Here is a 21,954-nt window from a genome sequence, read left to right as displayed (position 1 = left end):
TTTAACTTCTGAAACATCGCTCACTCCTTTCAAGAACGTCATAAATCAAAAAACTTGATTTTTCAGGAGAACGTTTTTAATGTTTAAAAATATAACACAATGTATTAAAAATAAATATCAAGCCACTTATTGTACTTTTTGCTGTGCAACAGACCTTTTAAGGTAAAACCTGAAGGTTTTATCTCCATTTGAAAAATATTTAGTATATTTAAAAAAAAAATTAAACAGTACGATTTCTTCAAAATGCAAAAACAATACTTTCTGCCCTGTAGCGGGTAAATATTAAGTTAAAAATATGCCGCTTTTGTTGGAATATGGTACATTTTCTGGGCATTCCGTAAACATGCACAACTGAAAATTGAAGATTTTTGATTTATGATGTTCTTGAAAGTCTTTAATAAAAGTCAAGTGGTGTAAAACAATTGTTTTCTTTAATCATTGCAGCTTATTTAATGTTGGTATTGACTGAGAAAAGCGGGTCAAAATGAGAAATTAAGAAAATGAGAAGCATTGCGTGAGAAAAATGGGATATAAGCAAAGAATACAAGGTCGAGAGAAGTGTTATACAGAGATTAGAATCAGAAAGCAGACGCAAAGATAGAAAATATTGTGCTGCAAATTATTGTTTTACTATTTGGGGCATGTCATCAATTTGTAAAACATATATGCCTTTTGGTGTTGCAATAATTTATATAATTTCTTAACATAGATGAAAAAGAATATAATCTAATGTATTTATTGATTTGGCGTTTAATTTGTAGAACTCCATTTTAATTTATGTATTAATTTTTAAATCAAACACAGATTTTTTGAGTTTACTAAGTTGTATTTTATTAACAAAAACACATAAAAAATAATATTGTGACAATTGTTTCGCCTAGTTATGGCATTATCAAACGAATGTGAAGATCAAATAGACTGACAGTCCTTATGTAGCTATACAATTTTTTGTGACAGTTTTAACATGTGCAGCAAACCATATTAATTACACAATTTATATTATCACAATATTAATTTTTTATGAGTTTTTGTTTTAACATTTATTTTTAAAACCCTTACCCGCACCCTAATGGTGCATAGGGCACTGCATCATATAAACGCAGTGTTATCTTGATCGTTAACACATGAAGGAAAGGTGACCAGCCCTCCACTTCAGGTACCAGTCCAGGGTAATATTGAATAAAGTGAAAAAATCACCTATATTTATTTTGATCCCCTCCTGCGAATCGAACCCGGGACCTCCAGAACAGTAGCCTAGCGTGCTGACCATTACACTAGGAGGCGGACATTTATTACATATCATTTTATCAAAAATGCAACTTAGTAGACTCAAAAATATGTATTTGATTTAAAAATTGATACATAATTTAATGTACGTCAGCGGTATTATTGAATTTTCGAATAGTTGAATTAAAAAATATATGCAATTTTTTTTTAAATATATGCAACATTGTGAACAAGTATTTGGACATAAATAATAATAATAATAAACCCTTATCCGCACCCCGATGGTGCATAGGGCACTGCTTTATATGAACACAGTGTTTTCTTGACCGTTTACACACAAGGAAAGGTGATCAGCCCTTCGCTTCAGGTACCAGTCCAGGGTAATATTGAATAAATATTACAGTGAAAAAATCACTTATATTTATTTGACCTCCCCCTGGGAATCGAACCCGGGACCTCCAGAAGGGTAGCTGAGCGTGATGACCATTACACTACAGAGGCGGACATAATAATAATAATAAAACCCTTATCCGCACCCCAATGGTGCATAGGGCACTGTGTCATATAACGCAGTGTTTTATTGATCGTTTACACATGAAGGAAAGGTGATCAGCCCTCCGCTTTAGGTACCAGTCCATGGTAATATTGAATAAATATTACAGTGAAAAAATTACTTGTATAGAGACGGACATAGGTACTCAAAATATATTTCCTTCCTATTTTTATTTTTCTTACTATACGAATCAAATTAAAATGTCGAGTTTTCCCAAACAAAGTAAAACACCATTTAATATCTATTACCTCCGTTTAAAACAGCCATTAAATAATTTATGTAATTTAGCTCATATTAAGTTTCCTGTACAGACACGTTTCTCAGGGCGTGTCTCTTTCCCCCGCGTCAGATGCACTCGCAACGAGTCAGAAAGAGACAGAGAGATAATTACTTGGCGACTTGTTTTACGTACATCACTGCAAGTTACATTACAGTTAGTCCCGTCTTTAAGAAAGCGAAGCGAATTGTGATAAAGTAGCTAGCAATATTAAGGCACTTTTTAAAAAGGGATAAATTATTTAGTTTACCAAATTTTCGTACTCTTATCAATCATACAATCCTAGGAAAAAACGGTCTCATATTTTAATTTATTGATGTAAGTTTTAAGTTATAATATTGTTTGTTAGGATGTCGAAATATTTGAGAACGGTCACATTTAAAAATGCGGCCAAATATTTCGTTGAAATTTGATATAAAATCTAACTTAAAAAAAAACACATTTGAAATAAAATGAAATTTTTTATTTATTTTTATTTTTATTTGTAGTAAACCACAGAAATTAAAAGATAAGTACAAAATATTTAGTGCAGATCCAGCAAATGAACACGTATTTATGAGAGAAAATGTGTTATATTACCAATAAATATAAATAAATTATATTACCAATAGACAGAAAATTCTTTTCTCTATTCCCTCTGCCTACCCCTGCGGCAGACGGCGTGATGGTTAGTTAGTTAGGTACCAACAATTAAAAATAATAAATAATAAGTGTGAGTCCCTCTCCAAGCACAAGAGCTAAGTCTGTTTATTGGAGAGAACTGCGTTATTAACTTAAAGATTTTAAAAGTAAAAATGTCTAGAAAATAAATTAAAATTTGTTACCATATTAAATAAAAATAAAAATATAATTCATATTATTTTTTGACATCTCATCAAAGATGAAGAAGAATATGGAAGTCTGGGCATTTATGGGGCTGACGACCGTCATAGGCTGGTTTAAGTGATCACTTTACACACGTGTAACAATCACCAATTCTACCCATTATTAACAACCACACTACTCAAATTCTTGGTAGTTCTATATAAGTCTATGAACCAATTTATAAACCTTGTTCTTGAATCACTATGTATATAAAACCGAGAATTTGAGTATAATGAATTGAGAATAATGGGTAGAATTGGTAAATGTTACACATGTGTAAAGTGATCACTTAAACCAGCCTGTGACTGTCGTCAGCCCCGTAAATGCCCAGACTTCCATATTCTTCTTCATCTTTGATGAGATGTCAATAAATAATATGAAAAATTAACTCCTATAATTGGAGATAATCCAGATTTGTGAACGAGTATTTGGACACACTCAAAATTGTTTTCCAGGTAACATTTGACGCAATAGATTTTTTTACTTAAAGCACCGTTTTTATATTGAAAAAGAAAAACGGTGTTTCTTCGAAATAAATATATGGCTTTTAAGAGAAAAGAGTTAGTAAAATGTAAGGAGTTAAAAAAAAATATGTACATAAATATATTTTCAATAAGTATGTGGCTCAGTCTGGTTAAATGGAAAATAAAGAAAATAGAAAGCACACGTTTTAAACATGTTTCTTCTCATTGGGAGAATCAAAAATGTAAGGCATTAATAATGATTAAAGAATACACTTCGTTTTTTACCACTTGAGTTTTATTATAGACTACATGTTTCAGAAGTTAAACTTCCATCATTCAGGTCTGTATAATAACTACATTGTAACATGTCTTACCACAATGTTAATGCCGAAACAATAAATAAAATAAGGCATTAATATTTTGTATTGAATTTTCATGAGTTTATATTATTTTTTGACATCTCATCAAAGATGAAGAAGAATATGGAAGTCTGGGCATTTACGGGGCTTACGACCGTCATAGGCTGGTTTAAGTGATCACTTTACACACGTGTAACATTCACCGATTCTACCCATTATTGACAACCACACTACTCAAATTCTTGGAAGTTCTATATATATGAACCAATTTAGAAACCTTGTTCATGAATCACTTGAACTTCACTAGAGACATCTATTGGTGAGATGTAAAGAAGCTTTTCATTAAGCAGAAACTCTTATATTAGTATGTGAGATCCGAATCCTGGATTATAATCACACACATGAGAAACGCCAGAAAATACCATTTTCATTTTTATTATTAAGCTTATATATTATTAATTATTATTATTATTATTAATCTGGATTATTATTATTAATTAATTATTATTATTATTATTAATTACAGGAGTTATTTTCATATTATTTTTTGACATCTCATCAAAGATGAAGAAGAATATAGAAGTCTGGGCATTTACGGGGAAATGCCCAGACTTCCATATTCTTCTTCATCTTTGATGAGATGACAAAAAATAATATGAAAATAACTCCTGTAATTGGAGATAATCCAGATTTTATGAACAAGTATTTGGACACACTCAAAATGTTGTTTATAAGTTTATATTTGAAAAAAAAAATAACAAAGTGTTTTTTTTTTTGTTTCAGAATAATTTGGAAGAGAAGATAAAAGGATTTTCTATTTTAAGGTAATTACATTTTTTACATTTTAGTATCTCAACATAGACGAAGAAGAATATGGAAGTCTTACTACCTTCATAGGCTGGTTTAAGTGATCACTTTACACTATGGATGTAAAGTTAGATGGCGCTGCCATAGCTGTCAAAAACGTGTTTAAACCTGTCGCAGGTAAAATCACAGGATTTTGACTTGCCCTCTAATAAGATATTGGGATATTGAAATGAAAGTGATTCTCGAACCATCTTCGATGAAGTAAATATGCTTAGTGACCTTTATTATATGAGTTTGCCTCATCGCTGACCTTTAAATATGCTAGGAATAATTGGACTATGTCATGCAGAAATCGCCCAACCCACAAATTAACACGCTGAAAAAATATATCATCACGATGTCAAATGGTAGATAGATGTAAGGTATGTTTTGATATGATAAAACTAGAAATATCGTTGGAAAAAGAAGCAGGGGAAGACCGGGGAAAACCTGGCACAATCAGGTATGTCAAATACTTGAAAGCGGCCGGGTTAGGAGTCGTAATAATCGTCGGGTATGTATTAGGAGATGCATGAATGTAGAAGAGGCGAAGAATGTTTGCAAAGACAGAGTGGTGTGGCGTTCGATTCTCTCTGCCTACCCCTGCGGGGAAGCGGCGTGATGGTTAGTTAGTTAGTTACAAATATCGATATAATATACATATCGCTCACTCCTTTCAACAACGTCATATATCAAAAAACTTGATTTTTCAGTAGATCGTTTTTAATGTTTAAAAGTATAATGAAATGTATTAAAAATTTTGAGTGTGTCTAAATACTTGTTCACAAAATCTGAATTATCTCCAATTACAGGAGTTAAAATAAAATAACTCCTGTCATTGGAGATAAACCAGATTTTGTGAATTAGTATTTGGACACACTCAAAATGCTGTAAATTGTGTTGATCTTATGAATTGGGTGTCTTCAGCAAATAAAATTTTTAATAATTTAAATGTAACTTTGTTTTAAAATCATTATTAATATTTTATTATAAGTTAATTATAATTTTTACCGGTTCCAAAGCTAACCGCTTCTTTATTAAGATTAAGCGGTTAGCTTCGAAACCGGTAGACATTAGAATTAAGTTATAATAAAATATTTATAGTGATTTTAAATTAAGTTACATTTTAATTATAAAGTGGAAAATCAAAAGTTAGTGCTTCAAATATAAATTATATAAAATTTTACTATTGATGAAGTAGCATTCATCAAAAGGTAAATTTTTGCAAATTGAAAGTTGGATGGTTTATGCATAGCGCGGTCCAATTGTTAGTAAACGCAAGCAATATGGAGAAGCCCATTACGTTATGCTCAGTCGACCTCGTCATTCAGTGACATTGTTCGTAGGAATAAAAAGATAAATGCTTATTAATATCCACTTCCGGTTCCTTCCCCTTTGTTACAAATGTGAACTACCTCCGCGGCTCCGTAGTCATCGCGCTTGAATCCTGATAGCAAGGTCATGGTTCGATTCTCACGAATGATCGAATGTAATTTATACGAAAATTCAAATTTGTACCATTTTTTCGATTTGTCTGAATGACTCGTTATGTTAATATTAACACACTATCTGCGGGAAGGGTAATTTTACCCTTTCACTCGACTGGTGGTGTTGGGCGGGAAGGGTAGTTTTACCTTTTCACTCGACTCCTCGTAAATTGCGTGTAAGTTATTTTTACGCATGACTTTTGCGGCATCTTTTGATCTCATATCGATGTATACAGTATGGTCAAATGTTATCACTTCTTTTTAGAGATGTTTTTCTCTATTATAAGTAATACGAACTCGAATGAGAAACATAAAAATTCGAGCCAACGAGTCATATGACACCGGCGTTCCTTAGGACGCTTCAGACCACTTATCTTTAATGTTATGTTTGGGACAAGAGAAAACAATTATAATGTATTTTTTTTAAATTTTATTTTGCGTATTAAAAGCATTGTTAACTTTGTGGTATGGTAATATAACACTCTCCTTATCATTCATCGTTCACTTTGTGAAAGTGGTATTACACAAAGTGAAGATGAATGATAAGGAAAGTGTTTTGTTATTGTAATTTATGTTTATAAAAATAAAAATGTGCATATATATAACATTATTAACTTTGTGGTATGGTAATATAACACTTTCCTTCAAAATTGGTTCATATATTTAGAACTTCCAAGAAATTGAGTAGTGTGGTTGTCAATAATGGGTAGAATTTGTGAATGTTACACGTGTGTAAAGTGATAACTTAAACCAGCGGTCGTCAGCCCCGTAAATGCCCAGACTTCCATATTCTTCTTCATCTTTGATGAGATGTCAAAAAATAATATGAAAATAACTCCCGTAATTGGAGGTAATCCAGATTTTGTGAACAAGTATTTGGACACACTCAAAATGTTGTATACAATTTTTTTTTAATGTATAAGGATTTGAAAATGTATGATGAGATGCCTGAATGTATGAAGAATGAAAAGAGTTTGAAGGAATTTAAAAATAAATGTTTTGTTTACTGTAAAAAGATGTATGGTAAATATACATGTATATGTATGATGTTAATTAAGTGTGAATAATAGTTTATATCAGTGAAATATAAGCTATTATTTTTTGGCAACTCATCAAATGTGACAAATAATATGGATATCTGGGCATTTACGGGGCTGACGACCGTCATAGTCTGGGTTTAAGTGATCATTTTACTCACGTGTAACATTCACCAATTCTACCCATTACAGGCAACCACTATACTCAAATTATTGAAAGTTCCACATGTATAATATATTATATAATTTATTATTAGATTAAAACCAATATTTTTAGCTTTTCCACTTTTTTATTTGACCAGCGACCGGGTTTCGTCGTTACCGACATCATCAGACATCACCAGTCTGATGATGTCGGTAACGACGAAACCCGGTCGCTGGTCAAATAAAAAAGTGGAAAAGCTAAAAATATTGGTTTTAATCTAATAATAAATTAAAAATGCAATTCCATCACGAAGTGTCAGTGGATAATATAAATATATTATATAATAACCAAATTGGAATATGAAAAAAATTGTTTAATGTATAAGGGTTTGAAAATGTATGATGAGATGCCTGAATGTGTTAAGAATGAAAAGAGTCTGAAAGAATTTAAAAATTAATATTTTGCTTACTATAAAAAGATAGAAATATAAATGGATGATGTTAATTAAGTATAAATAATAGTTTATATTAGTGCAATATATGCTAATTAAAGAAATAAATAAAAAAATATATAGAGACTCGATTATGACAAACTAATGACTGATCGTTAGTCATTATCCAGTTTTTTCTACGCGACAGCTGTTTTGTCTCAACAAAATTTTGAATCTGTCGTTAACTATCATATTGATGGGGTAATAATAATAACTCTAATGTATGGAAGTGAAGCATGGAGTTGGCAAAAGAAGGATGAAAGTAGACTGAATGCAGTCGAAATGCGATCTCTCAGAAGAATGTGCGACAAAACGATGTGTGATAGATGTGCGAATAGTGAAATAAGGAAGGAATGCAAAGCTGAGATAAGCATAATCGATAAAATTAAGAAAGGTGTGTTGACATGGTTTGGACATGTAGAACGAATGAGTGAGGAAAGAACGGTAAAACGGTTATTGGGAAAAGGAGCTAAGGAAGACCGATAAAAACTTGGCACGATCAAGCATGCCAAATACTTGAAAGTGGTCAGGTTAGGAGTCAAAACAATCGGCGGGTATGTATGAGGAGATGCATGAACGTGGAAGAGGCGAATAATGTCCGCAAAGACAGAGTGGTATGGCGTTCGATTCTCTCTGCCTACCCCTGCGGGGAAGCGGCGTGATGGTTAAAAATATATTTTTCTAGTTCATACATACAATATATTTGAACGCAGTCCTAAATTGCAAAATCTTACTATAATATATATTGTATTAATTACTAATAAAAAAAAAACGAAATATATAACCACTTATTCTTCTTCTTCTTCTTCTTATCCTTGTACGCACTCCAATGGTGCATAGGGCACTACATCATATAGAAGCAGTGTTATCTTTATCGTTAAATTCACGAAGGAAAGGTGATCAGCCTTCCGCTTCAGGTGCCAGTCCAGTGTCATATTAAATCAATATTAGTTATAGTTTTTACAAAATTTACAAAATTTACTATTATTATTTATTAGTTATAGTTTTTACTAATTTACAAAACAATCATTCTTCCACACATAGATTACTGCTCAACAGTGTTATTTTTAGCAAACGAAGGAAATCTAAATAAACTAGAAATTGCACAAAATAGGGCGATGAGAATAGTTCTTGGGAAGAATAAATATAGCAATGTAAAAGGAATGAGAGATGAACTAAAATGGTTATCTGTAAGAAGAAGACTTAAATTTAATATGTTGATATTTGTACATAATTTTTTTCACGATAAGTTGCCAAAATATTTTAAGGATAAAGTTGTCTTAAACAAAAATTGTCATGAATATGCTACTAGACAAAAGGATAAAATAAGACTACCATTATTGAAAAGAGCTGAGTCGCAAAATTGCTTGATGTATAAGGGTTTAAAAATGTATGATGAGATGCCTGAATGTATGAAGAATGAAAAGTGTCTGAAAGAATTTAAAAATAAATGTCTAAGTTACTGTAAGGAAATGTAAATATATAAAGATGATGTAAATGTATGTAATAGTTTATATTAGTTTTAATATAAGCTAACATAAGAAATAAAAAAAATAAAAAAATAGTTATACTATAGTTAGTTAGTTATAATAATTATTAGCGTGCCAATTCTGATGTCCTCGTTAGGAAGAAGATTCAGTGTGTGTTTATTTCCATGACATTTAATTATTAACCTCACCTTTGTTGCATAACCAGAATACGTTATCTCTGTAAATCTACAAAACAATGCACATTAAATGCTAAATTATTTTGACACACTTAACGTTAATTCTTCTGCAGTAAAAATAAATAATTAATTAAGAAAAGCCATGAGAAAAGAAATAACTGACTTGAAATATAAATACGTTGCTTTAAAATTGCTTTAAAATTATGTAATGGTCAGCACGCTCGGCTACCGTTCTGGAGGTCCCGGGTTCGATTCCCAAGGGGGGTAAAATAAACATAAGTGATTTTTTCACTGTAATATTTACTCAATATTACCATGGACTGGTACCTGAAGCGGAGGGCTGATCACCCTTCCTTCATGTGTAAAACGATCAAGATAACACTGCGTTTATATGACATAGTGCCCTATGCACCATTGGGGTGCGGATAAGGGTTTTATTATTATTATTTATTTTTAAAATTATGTGGGATGCATCGAAACACGTGTCACAATGGATTTTAAGGAAAAGTGGTATTTAGTAAAAAACTTAAATTATAAATTATTTATTTATTTTTTTACAAAAATGTTAATAAAATTAGTATATAACCACTCACGGTGAGTGGTTATATACTAATTTTATTAACATTTTTGTAAAAAAATAAATAAGTAAAAATGACTAACCACAAAGTAAATGCTTTAAATATTAATAATATTGAGAATATATAAATTATTGTTTTTAACGTAACGTAAAACGATGCGGAAAAAAATGATGCGGAATGCATCGAAACACGTGTCACATGTGATTTTAATAATTTTTTATATTTACTAAGTAAAACATCAACATTTTGAGTGTGTCCAAATACTTATTCACAAATCTGGATTATCTCCAATTACAGGAGTTATTTTACTTTTTTTTCGACATCTCAACATAGATGAAGTAGAAATATTCACAAGTATGTGAATACAATCCTGAATTAAGACCTTACATGCAAATGAAAGAGTTTCTGCTTGTTAAAAAGCTTGCCTCGTCCCATCATAGATGTCTCTCATGAAGTTTAACGAGTTCAAAGAACTTTGTATCGAGATAATTTAACAAACATATCTAGATATTCCAAGAATTTGAATAATGTGGTTGTCAATCATGAGTAGAATTGGTGAATGTTACGCGAGTGTAAATTGATCACTTAAACCAGCCTTTGACGGTCCTAAGCCCCGTAAATACCCAGACTTCCATATTCTTCTTCATCTTTGATGAAACGTCAAAAAAAATCAGTAAAACTTCAATTAAAAACCTATATATTTTTATAGGGCACGACTAAGCTAGGGTAGGCTCTGTTTTTATGCCTAGATGGAATGCTCGCCCTGCCTTTAAAAAAAATATTTCTTCTTCTTCTTCTTCTTTTTCTAGATCCTAAGGATCTGCTTATGCCTCCGCTTGTAGCTCTTGGGATGTTGACTCCCAGCTGTCTTTCCATTATAAAGTACAAAATTATAAAATAAATAAAATATAAAACCCATATATTTTTATAGGGCACGACTAAGCTAGGGTAGGCTCTGTTTTTATGCCTAGATGGAATGCTCGCCCTGCCTTTTTAAAATACTTCTTCTCCTTCTTCTTCTTCTTTTTCTAGATCCTAAGGATCTGTTTGTGCCTCCGCTTGTAGCTCTTGGGATGTTGTCTCCAAGCTGTCTTTCTATTATAAAATACATATTGTTATATTAATATCATAGGACTATATTGAGCCTATTGTATAATAATATAACAATTATAAAATACATATTGTTATATTAATATCATAGGACTATATTGAGCCTATTCTATAATAATATAACAATTATAAAATACATATTGTTATATTAATATCATAGGACTATATTGAGCCTATTCTATAATAATATAACAATTATAAAATACATATTGTTATATTAATATCATAGGACTATATTGAGCCTATTCTATAATAATATAACAATTATAAAATACATATTGTTATATTAATATCATAGGACTATATTGAGCCTATTCTATAATAATATAACAATTATAAAATACATATTGTTATATTAATATTATAGGACTATATTGAGCCTATTCTATAATAATATAACAATTATAAAATACATATTGTTGTATTAATATCATAGGACTATATTGAGCCTATTCTATAATAATATAACAATTATAAAATACATATTGTTATATTATTATAGAATAGGTTCAATACGTCTATCTTCACGAAACCTTTCACTCGGTCCACACGTTGCATAAAAGTCTCTATATTCCTTTCTCCTATACCAATTTGCTTTGTTAATGTTCAAAGATTATGGTATTTCTAATTGTCTATGAAATATGGTGCTTGTAGCTGCTCAGCTTGTCGTAAATCAATACCTGTAGCAGGAAATGGAGTTGGTGCATTATAATACTACCGTCATATCCATTACCCAGTAAAAGGATCACTGTGAATACCGATCATTTGACCCTCAAGCTACAATTAAAAGCATGCAATTACAAAATTTCGTCCAAGAACTAACATGTTAGTAAAATGTTTTTTTGTTTTTTTTTTTTTAATAAAAATTAAATAAATTATCACAATACGGTGTAAAGATTCACATATTTTCACGATTTTAGTTAAAAGTTTTTTTGTACGTAATTAAAGTTACTGATATAAATTTATTCAGTCCCAAAATACCATGATTCAAATAGTTTCTCTTAAAAAAATATTTAAACAATTATCACTAAAGATTCGTTTTTTCATGATTTTTAATTTTGAGTTTTTTTTTAGTGCACATAATAAAAATTACATATCGCTCGCTCCTTTTAAGAAAACTTGATTTTTCAGGGGAACGTTTTTAAAGTTTAAAAATATGATACAATTTATTAAAAATAAATATCAAGCCACTTATTGAACTTTTTACTGCGCAACAGATCTTTTAAGGTAAAACCTGAATGTTTTTTCTTCATTTGAAAAATATAAGGTATATTTAAAAAAAATATTATACAATACCTTTTCTTCAAAATGCAAAAGCAACACTTTCTGCCCTGTAGCGGGTAAATATTAAGTTAAAAATATGTGGCTTTTGATGGAATATAGTTCATTTTCTGGGCATTCCGAAAACATGCGCAACTGAAAATTGTCGATTTTTGATATATGACGTTCTTGAAAGGAGTGAGCGAATTGTCTGTTGTTGAGATCTTTCCTTATCATTCATCAATCGAGTACGTCGCCAATCCTTCGTTTCATCACTATACGAGAACAAGACCGATATTTCATCATTTGAACAATGATTCCGAGTTCCTGGTGAAGCGTTGAGTAATATTATCAATGACAATGACGGGGAGAGCAATCAATATTGAAATGCAAGTCATCCTCCATATACAGAGAGAAAGACTGTGTTTGTGCTATACCAGGGAAGGCGAACCTATGGCACGTGAGCCATGGGCGGCACGTGTAGAGAAAAAAAAATGCGATAATACAAAAAAAAAACAAAAAATAATTAGAAATAGTAAAAAAATAAATAAACGTATTTAAATATATTATTAGATTAAAACCAATATTTTTAGCTTTTCCACTTTATTTTTATTTGACCAGCGATCGGGTTTCGTCGTTACCAACATCATCAGACTGATGTCGGTAGCGACGAAACCCGGTCGCTGGTCAAATAAAAATAAAGTGGAAAAGCTAAAAATATTGGTTTTAATCTAATAATATATTAAAATGCAATTTCATCACGAAGTGTCAGTGATAATATGAATCTATTAAACGTATTTAAATTTGTGTCGGGTTGTGGTCCCGTGGACAAGATATATATACAGCTTCCGAAATTTAAGAAGTGTATTTGTCAATCTAGAGTAGATTGGTGAATGTTACTAGTGTTAAGTTTTCACTTAAAACAGCCAATGAGCAAGGTCGTAAGCCCCGTAAATGCTCAGACTCTCATATTCTTCTTCATCCATGTTGAGATGTCAAAAAATAATGTAAAATAAGCATACATAAAACGTTTGCGTTATTTAACGTTACTTTGTGGCACGATGGCACATTGAAAATTTTTTGGCACTCAAGCTCAAAAAGGTTTGCCATTCCTGTACTTTACAGCACAATCAGAACAAAATACATCATTTATGTCATTACAATGCTAAGATAAGCACTCTTCTTCAAGCGAAAGTACAGATGGAACATTTAGAAACTTAATTATTGAAGCTACGCTTGCAAGATGGCTTTTTAATCATGAGTAGTTCATAGATATTGTATAAGACGTATTCACTTTTAAAAACTAGTACACAATAGAGTACTGATACCAACCCTAATTAATGAAGCGTGGAATGAAGCGAAAGATGGGTGAAAGTAGACTGATCTGTGTACTGCCAGTTTAGCTTTTCGCTTTTAGGCTTTAATTAGCTATAAATGATTTTAATAGATGTCACTAGTGAAAATTCTAGTGACTTCTGTACAATGTTTCAAAATTGGATCATAGATGCATATAGAACTGACAAGAATTTGAGTAGTGTGGTTGTCAATCATGGGTAGAATTGGTGAATGTTACACGTGTGTAAAGTGATCACTTAAATCCGCCTTTTACAGTCGTAAGCCCCGTAAATGCCCAGACTTCCATTTTCTTCTTCGTCTGTATTGAGATGTCAAAAAATTATATGAATGATTTCAGTGCGTCATTTACCCTGTTTCCAACATTCTCTCTCCCTTATATATCTTTACCGATCTTTCCATCTCTAGAAAACATACTTCCCAAATACATGGAATCATCTATCTATTCGAAAATATCCCCGTTAACTACTATTTTGAGCCCAGATCTACATTCATCTCTTTCAAAAACCATGACTTTGGATTTTCTGCACATTCATCAGCAAATCACTTTCCTTGCACGTATTATAAAATACTTTTATCTCAAGCTCCTGCAGGTATTCTCTGCTATATCATCTTCTGGTTGAAACATACCTTCTTCTTCTTCTTGGTGTATGCCTTGTGGTCTGTTCTTAAGAGGGATTAGCCTCCTGCGATGTCGACTTCCACGTATCGCCCTTTAAGGAAACCCTGAAGGACCCAGACCCCCAGGCAGACCTCCAAAAAGGTGGAAAGACTGCTGGGAGTCAACATCCCAAGAGCGACAAGCGGAGGCACAAACAGATCCTTAAGATTTAAAAAAGAATAAGATGAAGAAGAAGCAATCCCGTTATAAACGCATCTTCTAAAGAGGAGGTTTGGAGGCCATCATAATTCGTGCATGATATCATTCCCCACACACTCCAAATATTGGGTCTTTACTTATCGCAGGTACTACGAATGCAGTAGTTACCGATATCAAATTACTAGTATCCATAGTTTTTTTTTTTTTTTTAATATTAATTTTAAATCAAACACAAATTTTTTTGAGTCTACTAAGTTGTATTTTATTAACAAAGTTGTATTTTAACTAAGTTGTATTTTACTAACAAAAACACATAAAAATTCGTTTGATAATGCCCTAACAAGGCGAAACAATTGTCACAATATAATTTTTTATGTGTTTTTGTTAGTAAAATACAACTAAGTAGACTCAAAAAGTCTGTGTTTGATTTAAAATTAACACTTTTATTATTAGATTAAAACCAATATTTTTAGCTTTTCCACTTTTTTATTTGACCAGCGACCGGGTTTCGTCGTTACCGACATCATCAGACTGGTGATGTCGGTAACGACGAAACCCGGTCGCTGGTCAAATAAAAAAGTGGAAAAGCTAAAAATATTGGTTTTAATCTAATAATAAATTAAAAATGCAATTCCATCACGAAGTGTCAGTGGATAATATAAATCTATTAAAATTAACACATAAATTAAAATGGAGTTCTACAAATTAAACGCCAAATCAATAAATAGTTTTTTTTTGTTATCATTTCGACGGCCCCTACGTAAAGTACTTTTATCTGTAAATCTGTAACTTTACAGGAGAGAGCTTAGAAGATTGTTTCAACGCATTCTTTTTTATTAATTAACGGTTTTATCTGAAATTCTAAACTTGTATTATATATCGGAAAACCCGATAAAATAATGTATTAAATCGTTTGAAAACTTTATGCTTTGTCAAAATGAATTAGTTAGCGTTTTAGGAGTTCAGTTCATTTCGAAAATTCGATGTAGATAGCGTAAAAACTAGGCGTAATTCATTTTATATATTTTTTGTTTGTTTATATTTGCAGATAACGGTCAGTTGATAACATAACCAAATATCTCAAAATTGTCAAAAATGTAGTTAGAGCACTTTACGTAGGGAACGTCGATTTCATCATAACAGATCGAAATTGAACCAAGATGAAATAGCGCCAAAAAAACGTTTTCATCAGATCGTGACCACAAATGATGATAATCAATTTTGCACTTGTTTAAAGTTTTTATAGGAACGGAAAATTAAAACGAATTATATTTTTTTGCTGACCATGTATTCTTATGTAAGAGATATAAACTTTCTCTGAAATCGATCCAAATTATTGTTTTGGCGATTATTTCGTAATCAAATAAGAAAAATCATACGAAGATTTATTATTTTTAATTTAGCGATCGATTCTAAATTCGATAATGTTATAATGGCTTTACTTTTCAAAAGTACTTTGCGATTATTTTTAATTTATATATTAAATGTTAAAATCAAACACTGTGTTTTAGAGTCTACCAAATTGGATTTTATTTTATTTTTGACATCTCATCAAAGATGAAGAAGAATATTTATTCTTCTTCTTCTTTATTGTCTGGGCATTTACGGGGCTGACGACCGTCATAGGCTAGTTTAAGTGATCACTTTACACACGTGTAACATTCACCAATTTTACCCATTATTGACAACCGTACTACTCAAATTCTTGGAAGTTCTATAAGTATATATGAACCAATTTCGAAACAATGTTCTTGAATCACTAGAACTTCACTAGAGGCATCTTGGTGAGATGAAAAGAAGCTGTTTCATTGAGCAGGAACTCTTTTATGAGTATGTGAGATCCGAATCCTGGATAATAATCACATACACGAGAAACGCCAGAAAATATCACCTTCGTTTTTATTATTTAAGCTTATAATTTGACCAGTTAATTTATTTGCAACATTTTGAGTGTATCCAAATACACGTTCAAGTAATCTGGATTATCTCCAATTACAGGAGTTATTTTCATATTATTTTTGACATCTTATCAATGATAAAGAAGAAGATGGGCTGACGACCGTCATTGGCTGGTTTAAGTGATCACTTTACAAACGAGTAACATTCACCAATTCTACCCATTATTGACAACCACACTACTTAAATTCCTGGAAGTTCTATATATATGAACCAATTTTGAAACATTTTATCCAGGATTCGGACCTCACATACTTATAAAAGGGTTTCTGAATAAATATAAATAATAATAGAACATATTACAGGGGACATATGTATATATTTATGCAGCACAAGGTAGTTATCATGTAAAGTTTTCTATTCTATAGTCTGTATATTTTTGTATTGTTCGTTGAGTTTCTTCTTTAGAGTGTTTGTGTCATTAATATTTTAAAAAATAAAGGGAGGCTGTTGAAATTGTTTATTCCTAAGTATATGTAATTTTGTTGGTACTGTTTTGTGTTGCATTTGGATATTTTAAAATTATTTTTATATTTTAAATGACATGGCAATCTCCCCTGAAATTGAATCGCTATAAACTAACGAGCGTTATTAATGCTCTGTAATTAATAATTATTTTTAATTAGCGGATTTCATACTGACCATTCCCCGAGGCGTTTTATTCGTGTATTATTTTTAAATTATCAGCATGATTTGGTATTTAGTAGAGATGTGACTGATGGGTAACTGATACTGGTAACCGTTACTAGGAACTGTTACTATTAACTGTTACTGGTAACGGTTACAGTTTCGGTTAGCCGTTGGGGATGGTATTCGTTACCTTTTCTTGGTTTATAATCTTTTCCATCTTATGTTTATGATGTAAAATTGTCAAATATATTTGTATTTTGTCATCTTAACATAGTGGAATATAGAAGCCTGTACAAGGCTTACTTTACACTTTATATAGTGTAACATTCGCTATTCTACCCATGATGGACAACCGATCTACTTTTTTTTAACGAAAAAAGAGAAATATTTGTGTTTTTATTATTTACATAAATATTTCAATTTAATACTTTTTCTCAATTTCTTTATTAGAAATAGGTATTAAATTGTGGTAGAAAGGGTTCGAACTTAGAAACTCTGACTTAAGAGTCCGCGACACTGACCACTGGACCACAACCCGACACTTAAATTTTTGGAACTCAAATATATGTTATATCTCATGTAATTGACACCTTCTTTCATGTGTGAATTCTCGTCGGCATCTATGGTTGATTTGAGTAAGCTTTTGATTTAGCAGAGACCTTTATTTTTTAATGTTAGGAAGATAATTTCTGGATTAATCCTTTGGTTGGTTGGAAGATATTGCTTTTTAGCGATAAGCCCGCCAATGTACTTATTTATTTTCTGTACATGACGTTAAAATAAATAAATAAAATCAATTCACATACTGGGAGATGCCTAAAATTTTTTATTATTTTTTAGCTCATAAACAGAGCAGTTTTTTTATTCAATATATTTTTAGTGTGTCTTAATCCTTGTTCACAAATCTGGATTCGTAAATACTGTATACTTTGGAGCTAGAAATACGAAAATGCAACCAAATTTGAGCACTGATTGACGTGTTTAAATGACCGATTAAAAATACCGAATTGAGTAACGGCTTCTTTTGAACAAATCGTTATTTCATTCGATTTTTCAATTCGATCATCCATGTGTAGTACTTACCATTAAGAAGGTACTTGCCTAATATGCTCATTGTGTTTTATATCTACTTTCCGATTTCTAATTGACAGATGCTGTTTGCGACCTTTAACAATACGTTCGGTTTTTACAACATTTTAATCATGCATTACCAACAGTTTGAAAAATTTCCCGTTAATTATATACGTAGGAATTAAACTTTTACATTATCAATCACTTTCTAGCTAACTAGAATGACTTAGCGAAAATAATCGACGTTATTTGATATTTGGAAGAAAATAGAAATTCGGTCAACCTATGAGAAAAGTCTTTTTCATCTTCTTCAATCCTGTATCCGCATCCCAATAGTGTATAGGGCACTGCATCATATAAACGCAGTGATATCTTGATCGTTAACACACGGAGGGAAGGTGATCAGCCCTCCGCTTTAGGTACCAGTCCAGGGTAATATAGAATTAATATTATCTACAGTAATGATGTCGGTAACGACGAAACCCGGTCGCTGGTCAAATAAAAATAAAGTGGAAAAGCTAAAAATATTGGTTTTAATCTAATAATATATTAAAAATGCAATTCCATCACGATGTGTCAGTGGATAATATAAATCTATTAATATTACAGTGAAAAAATATCTTTTTATTTGACCCCCCCCCTGGGAATCGAAGCCGGACTTGCAGAACGGTAGCCCAACGTGCTGACCATTACACTACGGAGGCGGATTCATGAGAATAGTACTTAAGAAAAATAGTTATAAGAATGTAGAAAAAATGGGAGAAAAACTCAACTGGTTACCTATCAAAAGAGACTTAAATATTCTCAATATTATTAATATTTAAAGCATTTACTTTGTGGTTAGTCATTTTTACTTATTTATTTTTTTAATTTCTAAATATTTACCAAAAAATATAAGACCGGCATTTTATACTAATAATAATATTGGGAAAATCCTTTTAAATAATAAAGATAAAAATAATATCCTAGACAATTCTGGTATATACCAATTAACTTGTGATTCTTGTCCTTCGAAATATATTGGTAGAACGTCGCGTAATTTTAATACCAGAATAAAAGAACACATACGATGTCTAAACAATAATAACTTCTCCGAATTTGCCAATCACCTCATAGAATCAAATCACGTCTTCAAAAAAGACACGGGAGTAAAAATATTAAACACTAATAATAAAGGGTTAAAACTAAATAATATGGAGATTTTTTATATTAGGAAAGCGCTTAAAAATAATATTCCTCTAATTAACAACCAAATAAATTTTACATATAGTCCATTGTTTGATTCGACATCGATTAAACACGATTCGTCAATATCCAATTCGAACCCCCCCCACTCCTCTCATCCTACAAGTATATAAATAGATTCGATTCCTAGTCTAATTCTAATATACGTTTAACCTCGGCTCGTAACGCATGTCTGTATTGAAAACTATAGTGCATGTTGGTCTTCGGGTCGACCAAAAATCGCATGTGTTAGACATTTTGTGTAGTTTTGAGTGTGTAAATGGTGCTATGGTGGTGAAGGGTAGTATTGTTTGCATGCTGTGTTAGTGATTGTCCTGACGAAGAGACGGGTACGTCTCGAAACCGGTAGACGTAAAAATCTCGGTGAGTGGTTATATACTAATTTTATTAACATTTTTGTAAAAAAATAAATAAGACTTAAATACTTTATACAGGTTTCCCATAATTCGATGTTTTGCTTTTAGGGGTGTTGTTAGGCTAGCTTATGACTCACCAAAAAAACTGATCTAAGGAGTAGATGTTCGTGAAATTGATGAAATCGGAAATATTTGGAAAACTAAGGCACTTTTACTAAGGTCATATTTTCATTTTTTGGTGAGTCATGAGCTGGCCTAGCACCCCTTAAAAGGAATACGTAGGATTATGGACACCTTATCTATATTTTTTTAAACGATAAATTACCTTAATATATATGGAGAAAATAATTAAAAAAAATTCATAATAAAATATTGATTTTAAAATAAATGAAATATTTTTAATAATAATAATAAAACCCTTATCCGCACCCCAATGGTGCATAGGGCACTGTGTCTTATTAACGCAGTGTTATCATGATCGTTTTACACATGAAGGAAAGGTGATCAGCCCTCCGCTTCAGGTACCAGTCCAGGGTAATATTGAATAAATATGACAGTGAAAGAATCACTTATATTTATATTAAAATGAATAAAATATCTTTAATAAAGTAATGAATACACCAAGAAATTTCAGCAAAACTTCAAATATTTGGCAATCAAACATTTCAATGAACTCCCTAAAGAAATAAAAAAAATATATGATATAAAAAATCTTAACAAAAAAATTAAACCTCTATACATTTAAATCTTAAAAAAACATGAGTGTAAGTCCCTTTCCAAGCACAAAAGCACAGACTCTTTTATGGAGAGGCACAGCGAATCCAAATATAAAAGTTCTCCATATGTATAAATGATTCAAATGTATTATGTTATAAATAAAAATGTAAATATATTTAATGATAAAAAAATCTATATACGCTATGTGAAGCTTTTTTTTACTGTAAAAAGGTAGAAATATATGATTCCATAACATTTACAACATTTTGAGTGTGTCCAAATACTTGTTCACAAAATCTGGATTATCTCCAATTACAGGAGTTATTTTCATATTATTTTTGACATCTCATCAAAGATGAAGAAGAATATGGAAGTCTGGGCATTTACGGCATTTACATTTTCTCATGTGTGTGATTATTATCCAGGATTCGGATCTCACATATTAATATAAGAGTTTCTGCTTAGTAAAAAGCTTCTTTACATCTCACCAATAGATGTCTCTAGTGAAGTTCTAGTGATTCAAGAACAAGGTTTCTAAATTGGTTCATATATCCACAACTTCCTAGAATTTAAGTAGTGTGGTTGTCAATAATGGGTAGAATTTGTGAATGTTACACGTGTGTAAAGTGATCACTTAAACCAGCCTATGACGGTCGTCAGCCCCGTAAATGCCAGACTTCCATATTCTTCTTCATCTTTGATAAGATGTCAAAAATAATATTCCATTACATTAATAATTATAATAATATACTAGCTAATGCTTGGGAACCGAGCCATCTTTCCGTTTATTTTAATAACGTTTATCCATCAACTGACTGGTTTTTAAAAAGCTCCACGTTCTCCACCAAGTCTGCAAATACGTATCGTTAACAGGGTCTTTTAGTAATCCAAAGTGCATATATGTAGCATATATATGCATAATGCACTCCCATGATAAATGACGCGAGGCGTAGATGCGTGTAATCACTAAAGGCATGTTATTATACCTGAGCTAATATTTCTAAAAAGGCAAATACATTTCACTTAACGCCATATTAATAGTTAATGACTTCTTGAGAAAAGCATAATGGCTTAACCCTCTCGCTACAAAACTCTTACGAGAGTTAGTATCATACATAAAATAAGGATATTGGTACCATAAACCAAGCTAGGACACAAAATGCCGAACCTTCTTCTAAAGGTCTGGTGACGACAGTCAGCAGTTCGGCTTCTCTGCGTGTTGCAGGAGTCTGGGTGAGAACCTATCCGATATCGAATTCATGATGGTTCATAAAGAACTCTCCCGAGAGGTGATATCATACGTAATAAAACAAATAAGGATATTGCTACCATAAACCCAGCTAGGACATAAAATGCCGAACCCTCTTCTAGTGGAATGGAAGGTCTGTTGACGATAGTCAGCAGTCCGGCTTCTCCTGAGGAGTTTTACGTGGTTTTCTCCCA

At 31.5% G+C, this 21,954-nt stretch overlaps 1 protein-coding gene across 5 annotated transcripts in view; it reads left to right on the top strand.

The window, feature by feature from the left end:
• Positions 1 to 21,954, top strand: part of sano (CABIT domain-containing protein serrano) — a 135,937-nt gene that overhangs the window by 62,678 nt on the left and 51,305 nt on the right. For all 5 annotated transcript variants that reach the window (XM_088269826.1, XM_088269825.1, XM_088269827.1 and 2 more), the window contains one exon: positions 4,528 to 4,568. The gene's annotated coding sequence lies outside the window, so the exon portion shown is untranslated. The remainder of the gene's footprint in view (positions 1 to 4,527; positions 4,569 to 21,954) is intronic.

The sequence above is a fragment of the Brachycentrus maculatus genome, unplaced genomic scaffold (genome assembly GCF_059751285.1).
Source record: "Brachycentrus maculatus isolate JH-2025_06_01 unplaced genomic scaffold, ASM5975128v1 h1tg000365l, whole genome shotgun sequence".
Classification (NCBI taxonomy): domain Eukaryota; kingdom Metazoa; phylum Arthropoda; class Insecta; order Trichoptera; family Brachycentridae; genus Brachycentrus; species Brachycentrus maculatus.
This window is presented reverse-complemented; position numbering and strand designations above follow the sequence as displayed.